The sequence below is a fragment of the Calypte anna genome, chromosome 4B (assembly GCF_003957555.1).
Source record: "Calypte anna isolate BGI_N300 chromosome 4B, bCalAnn1_v1.p, whole genome shotgun sequence".
NCBI lineage: Eukaryota > Metazoa > Chordata > Aves > Apodiformes > Trochilidae > Calypte > Calypte anna.
In genome coordinates this window covers 3,097,059-3,105,000 of record NC_044249.1, presented here as the reverse complement: position 1 = coordinate 3,105,000, position 7,942 = coordinate 3,097,059, and the positions used below count along the sequence as shown (strand labels likewise).

The following is a 7,942-nucleotide window of genomic DNA, read 5'->3' as shown; positions in this document are numbered from 1 at the left end:
ATGAAGCTTAACTTCAGAAAGAATCTTTGAATCAAGCCATCCATGTACATGTTGATGCTTTGGATGCTGACACACAAACACATCCAGTCTCCATTCCATTTAACATAGATACATGTATTAAATTGCTTACTTATCCACTATCTAATTTCATCAGTAAACATATGAGCTCTCCCTAATGTATCACAGGGGAGTTGTATTATTTAGAGGAAAATCTTAACATGGGTGTTGTATGTTCACCTGATCTAGCCTGCCTATGCCATAAGATGCATGCTGGAAAATGTGGAAAATATTTATGTATAAGCCACATGTTCACTATACAGGCAATTTCCAGATGTGTTATTAATATTAAAATTGAAACATCTAGTATATTATGTTTTGGATGTTCAAATTAGTAGCAGAATTAGAAAGGATTTTTAAAAGCTTCTGCATGATGTTAAGATTGTAGTTAAGATTAATGAGCTCAGAATCTTCCTCATGTTTTGATGCAGCATAAGATCAGACCAATCACCTTTTTAGACATCTTTTAAAATATATATTTAAATATTACAGGAAACTATCACTGGAACAGGAAACTGTTATTACTATTATCTGAGTAATAGTAATAACAATAGCAAGACTGACACTGGGTCTTGAAAACATTTTTCCAGGAGTTCACTAATATTTTTAGTTCTTTTGTAAATACAGTAGTCTAGATTGCTGCCTGCCATTGAGGAACTCATGCTGCAGTCCAGACACAGCAGAACTTTCTTAGGAGAAAACTCTACAGGCACACAGCAGTCCAAACTGTTGCTCTCCTGCAGCACTCCTGTCCTTCTGTCCAACACACTGCATTGGCAGTGGGGATGGGTCACTTGAGCTGGGTACAGTATAATTGGAGCTGATAGAGAGATTTGAGTCCTTGAGTCATGTCAAGTCTTTGCCATGTAAATCAGTGCATTTAAAAATTTTTAAACTTCAATTTTTATGTTGATATGACAAGATAATTGAGCTGTTTTACAGCAATAACTAAATACTACACATCAGGGTGCAGAACACCTGCAACACTCTCCACCAACAAAAATCCTTATCCCAAATTCCAGAATATCCTCTGCCAATGCATAAAGTGCACTGGATTTCCAGAGCAACTTTTCTCCTCCGTGTTGTTTTTTTTTTTTCCATATTTGCAGAGCAATGAATGTGCAAACAAATCTCTCTGGGTCTATACCAGTTTCCGTCCTTTTACAGATGGGGAATATAAATCAGAGAGGTTAAATGGAAAGGAGGATGGACTTAGCTTAAAACAGAGGGCAATTAAAAGTTGTGACATCTGTTTCTAGCTCTGTGTGTGTGCGTGCATGTGTGTTCATAAATCAACTTTAATAAGAAACACTACGCCTCTCTGTATCACAACTTCTCCATCTGTAAAATGGGAATAATGTTGCTTACCCATCTCCTAGAGGTGCAGGAAGGTTTAAATCACTATTCTTTATAATCCACTTTGAGATCCAGAGATGGCAAGTGCTATAGAAATGGAAGTATCAGAGTCAGTGTAAGAGCTGGAACAAGAACACCATAATTTCTGGTGCTTAATATCTCCTCTGAGATCACAGCTCTCCCTTTCATCCCTATTTTATCTCCTGTTTTGAACTCTCAAGCTAGTGCATAGGGAAGCTTCAAGTCTCTGTGAGTACAAGTATTACTTAGAAAGAGCATTTTAACAGTAAGCAATTCCAAAATTCTGCCAATGTAATTCTACTATTTGTCCATATACTCATAGTGTTTGATGTGAGCAAGATGATTAAATAATCACAAGTATTCCAATTAAAATCTTAGGGTACACAACTTGTACTGTACTGACTATTGATCCTTCCCCAATGACCTTAACAGACTTTGAGTGTTCCACCAAGAGCACAATTCCATATGCTCAAATGCATATGGAATTGCAATAAAGTCTGAAAATAAAACCCAGCAAAAATATATTAAGATTCCTTTGTTCCTCTGTACACATTACTAAGCCTCCTGTTCACAGAGAGCTAGTTCTGTGCAGACTGGTGAGAGAAAACATGTAAAGACATCAGTGGTAGATGAGCGGAACAAGAAATGAAAGTCACTAACATAAGAAACAGAAAAGAAAAAATAAAGTCTGCAGTGACTGTTCCTAGCTTATGAATCAGAAATTAAAAGAAAATACTGCAAATCTCTCATGTCGTCCTATTGCATCCAAGCCTGATGTCAGACTACTACTGTACAGCCATGAATACAGTAACATACAGTCCCTCTTATGGCAAAGCATGGAAGGGATTGCCTGTACTTTCAAGACCTGCAACCTCTCTCTATCAAAATTTTCTCCTGCTTAGTACTGCCAGCTAACCCAGCTAGGATGGAGAGACTTCCCTTGCACTGCTTCCTTCCACAGCTGGCAACCAAAGAAGCAAAAAAACCCCACATCCTATACCTTTTGTAACTGGTCACTTTCACTCTATTCTGGGTTTAAGACCTCCATGATGAATTCCCACAACATTATATCTGCTATAACAGAATGACTGCTGAGTTCCCCCCCAGTGCCAACAGTCTGAAGATCCAAATGGGCCCCTAGAAAATAAAGTTGCCAAAGGTTTTTAAATGCCAGGCACGCTGCTGCTGTTACAGAAATATTGCTGATTCCCTGTCACTTAAGAGAAAGACACCTGAAGCTAAAAACCTCTCTTCTAAATCAAAGAAAGCTGTGCAACAGGAGAAGAGGGAGAAAAGCCAGTGTGTGAACTGTAATCTTGCTATTTCAGACCCAAATTCTGTTAGTATAGTTTCCAAGTAATATTTGTCTTCATATGGGCTTCTCTGCAACACTCAATGCATCACATTTTTTTCTCATGGGTGCCCTATAAAAACTGTATTCCTCTCCATGCCATGTGGATGCAGATCAGGTCCCCACACAACACAGCAACAGAGGCAGAGATTACAGGAGGCTGTAATCTGCATTCCCTCAGAACCAGCCCAGCTATTCAGGCTCCACACTGAATCCCTCACACTCGTAGGGAGCAGTAATTGTAAAAGGAGTTCATTACCTCATATGCATTATGGTAATATTGGTATAAAATTTGTTTATTTTAGCTCTATATTTTTATGGTTTGCTTTACAGTCTATATGTTGCAGATGAAATACTGCACCTCCCCAAGTCCCATTACCTTTGACAGAGCAAGGAACAGATAACTCTAGTGACAAACACCAGACTGCAAATTCAGCATCCCTGTTTCAACTTGGCCCAACTGAAGAGAAACCAAAATTGAAGCAGTGGTAGAAGGTGCTGTTCTGTATGAAATAACCTGGCTGTTTCAGTTAAACTGGAGCTCTAGTTCAGTTACCAGCAACTGTATTTTTGGAAAGAGTTCAACAAGTGAATGGGAATGCAGAGTAAACTACTATAGCTCCCTCACCCTTTGTAGTGGTGTATCCAGGTAAAGGGTGAGACACACAGCTGGGGCTGGGGGATGTAGGATGGGGATTACTCTGCTGCCACCCATGTTCTGTGGATAAAAAAGTATTCAGGTATCAATTCAGTATCTTTTGCAATCCATAAAGTCTTTTTTTTTTTTTTTTTTTTAATGAGCTATTATTTAAAGGTGTTTTTAAAAAGCATTGCTAATTTTATGAAAATTCCATTAATGGCATTATAGAAACAGACTGTCTTATCCAATCTGATAAACTTTGGTGCACAAATATGATAATAATATACTTCTCATAGATCTTCAATAATTACTTTAAGGGGAACTTTTATTTCTTTGAAGGATTTTGTGCTTCAAACCTATGTACTCTGTAGAGCACACTTGAACAAAGTACCTTGCTTTCCAGATGCCCATGTTACAGTTTAGAAAACTGATGTGGTTAACTCAGCATATTGAAAAGTTGAAAAAAGGCAGATGGAGCAAGCTTACTTTTATATTTCAATAAATAAATGAGGCCAACTCTCCCCTACTGTCAGTGAGCCAACTGGCTCTGGTGGCCAACTAAGTTTCTAAGTTTCACAGAGGCAGAATTTGTCCCTAATAAAGACATAGAATTCAATATGACTGAACTCTTCTTGCTGGGATCTGTAAAACTCAACATATAAATATTTTTTCTAAAAGAAACCAACAGCATTTCAACTGATGGGTACAATTACCTAGAAGTCATGAGAAACAAACAAACAAAATTATAAAAAAATCAGCATTAGGTTTTCAGGCTGTGAATAAAATAGGCCAAAAATTAAACTTTGTAATTGTTGCACTGAATCTTTTGAAGAAACAGACTTGCTTTTAGCTAAATTTAAAACAAAAAGCCCACAGACCACTAAAATCTTTCCTTCTGGAAAAGGAAATAAAATACATCTTTACTTCTGGAACAGAAACTATTATGCCAAAAAGCTCTATCTTTTGTCTAAAAAAATGAACCACATATGTTGTCCTTCCTCTTCACCTTTCATTATGTGCTTACATTTCCCTGTCTAAATTCATTTAAATCAATTCAAGAAACAGTGATTACCAGCCAAGCCAAAATTCAACAGTGGTGACACTGAGAGACCATGAAAATAGTGTCACCTACTTCATGAAAAGGGGGGAACTCCTTGTGGTTTGCACTTCAGTACACGACTGCCACTTTTCAAATCTGAACATACTGTTGGATTCTGTATCCACTTAAACAGATTATCACTCTGTTTTGGAAAAAGTTTATTGACCAATAAACTGACCATATTGCCACTTCTATTACCTTCATTTCAAGACTGGAAAATACATACTTAAAAGGTAGTTTTGATGTTTGGAACATGTCTTGGTAAATATTTTCATAAGTGGGATACTTGATGCAAAGGTTAACACATGATTGTCACTGAAATAACATTTCTCTGGTGCTATTGAGTGCTCTGAGATTTATATTCTACCTGGACTTAGCTGGTCCTCTGGAAAAAAAAAAGCAATTCACTTCTTAAGAATAAGTACCCAACTCCCAGTTCATGTCAGCACCAGATAAAATTTCTCTCTGTTTAGGACTATCCCCAAGCATAGGCTTAAGTTTAAGCACTGACCTTAATCAACATGTGCTTTACATTAAACATACGATTAAGGAGGATTTTCTTTTGAAGCACATCCTGGATTTTGTCATCAATGCTCTGCAGCACATAAGATACTTTTTTAATGTGTATTTGATTTTCTGTTCTAAATGCTGACAATTTTTTTTTTCACTGCCAGCAACAGCCCAGTGGCATAGTACATGTCAGATTTGATTTATCTCTGGTTGCCATTATTTACTACAGAAACAATGCTTTTTAGTTACTACTATTCAGCACAGAGAGGGCTAAGCTATATTCTATAATGTGCCATAAAAATACCAAAGACAGTTTTTTCCCACAAGATACAGTGAGCAGAGAAAAGCATTTCTGTACTATTATAACATATCTACCTGACAACACTGAAGATAATACATGATATCAACATTATACTCAGAGAATCATGCAATATTTAATTTTGCATGAGTTATTATCATCTTTTAATGTATTAAGACCAACTAAATAACTCCTAAATTGTTCCTGCTGAATGTCAAACATTGCACAGAGCATATTCCCTAAGAACATTTCCAAATTCTTCATCAACAACATTCTAATTGCATACATGTTCTAGTAGTATATTCACAGTCTTCTCAATTCACTGTAAGCTAGTAATTTTTGTACTATGCTTAGTAATAGCAGTACTTGGTTCCTTTCTTAATAAAAATTGCTTATGTATTTGTGGGCAACAATAATTTCTTCTCCTCAAGCACATTTTATTCTCCCCCCCATGCGGTTTCATTGTGGATTTTTTTTAAATACCACCATTCTGTTGCACTCTTGTGAAACAAACAATATGGATCTCTTCAGGCTGGCAAGCCTGGAAATGAGCACTTCAGTTTGAGTTAACCAATGCAGAATACACTACAGGCTGGCTACAATGTGCCTTAAAATTTTCAGTGCTCTGGGGAGAAGAGGAGGGATAAGAACCATTCCTCCTCAACTACTCCTAAGTTCCCTGTGGACACAAGGGAGAAGCAGACACGGATACACTGCCATTTGGTGACCTTCAGAGGTGCCTAAACTAATCATGCTGGATTTGGCCTGAAATAATTACATTTACTTGTTCTTACATGAGGTAGCATGCATTACAGTCTTATGAGCATTATACCATGTGTTCCTATCCAATTAATCTTTGCCATGATGTTTTTTCCACCAGCCCTCTCTCCTAGCTGGGATTCCTACGTGGCACTAGGATAGGGCAGTTATGTCCCCTCTCTTTTGCAGACTTTTTATTTGTCTCTTCTAAAGCACAGCACTTAACATGGTTTTCATGAGCAGCATACATTCTGATTTCAGAGGGTCCTTCCCAATTTTCCCAAGATAACACACTTGAGTGTACTATACCAACTTCTCCAGATCTTTTCCAAGCTTCTCTCACTCAAACAGACAAATTGACTCAGTTTCTATCCATGAATGAAATCTGCCCATGACCAACCTCTGTCACTTACAACTACCAGAATGGACTGATTTCTACCCACATTATTAAAATTTCTCATCCCTATCAAGCCCTAAATTTCTCATCCCTATCCCCAATATATGGAGGCCTTATCGTGTGATCATATTCATCCTGCTTTCAGGAATGGTCCCTGGCCCTTGTTCTGACACCCAAATTATGCCCAAAGACCAGTGGACACAGGCTAAAGGCATGCCAGAGAGGGTGACAGTACAAACCACAGCATTCCATTGCTGGGAAAACCCCTGATTAATTAATTAGAAGCAGTGTAGGCATACTAGACATCAAGAATATTGCATGTACAAAGCATACAGCATTTTATCTCAAGAACAGAAAAAAAAGTTACTACTGCATCTCATCTGTAAGCAAGAACTTTTCCAGTTCCTTTCAATACTCACAGCTGTGTGCAGCAGCATTCAATTGTCATCTGAATTCCAACTGAGAACAGATAGATGTCAAATAAAAGCCCAAACAGGCAACTGAAAAAGTCACAAAGTGACAGAATTTTACTCTGATATAAGATGAATCCACAGTATCAGCATCTATAGAATTCCTTATGAATAAAGAAAGGTTGCATTCAAGCAGTTTCATAATGAATCCTTTTCCAGTGCTGAATGCAGCCATGATGCTGGAGGTGCAAAGATAAGGTCAGAGGACTCAGGTCACTTGCTAAAACAGGAGTCTGTCATTCCCATAACTTCTTTGGTGAATCTACTCTGCATCCATTTTTTTTTTCTTTCTAATCCACATTACTCCTGATAACCTGTGAAAATGTGATGCAAAATAACATCATTTACACATATGAAGTAGATTTGTGTGTATCCAGGAAATGCAGAACTCCTCCTACATGCACATAATTTTCAAACAGAATTAAGAAGCAAGTTCTGAAGCTTTGCCTCCCTATATCCACAATATTTCCTTCAAACCATAAAGGCCACTATCCTATCAAAAAAGGAAATTAAATTACCATCACAGAGTTTGGATTTTCAGCAAATCCACATTGATGACTATGGCTGTATTTAGATTTTCCAACAATTTCTTAGGTCTGAAAGTGAAAAATGATTTTCCAATTGTCTATCTCCTATTTCCTTTCTCGCAAGAAGGCACCAGAAAAAAAATAATTTTTCACTCTTCTGACTTCACCACACTGTGTCTAGAACAAATTAAACACAGTGACATCTGCTTCCCAACATCATTCATCCTACTGCTTGCACCAAACTGTGGATTCTTGGTGGCTACTGTACAAATAAATAGTAACACCAATCCCTTGCTTGTCCAAACACAATAAATAGATGCAGTTCATTCTCTTACTGGCTATTCATTGCATCTGGTAAATGGATATCTCTATTTGGCCTCCTTTGGTCAAGAAGCTTCTTCAGCTAGAAGCAAGCAGAGAGGGAGAGCAAGCTGAGGCTTTGCTGTGCTGAGACACC

At 37.6% G+C, this 7,942-nt stretch overlaps 1 protein-coding gene across 1 annotated transcript in view; it reads right to left on the bottom strand.

Moving 5' to 3' along the window:
* Nucleotides 1-7,942, bottom strand: part of PCDH10 (protocadherin 10) — a 31,875-nt gene that overhangs the window by 2,034 nt on the left and 21,899 nt on the right. The window lies entirely within an intron of this gene.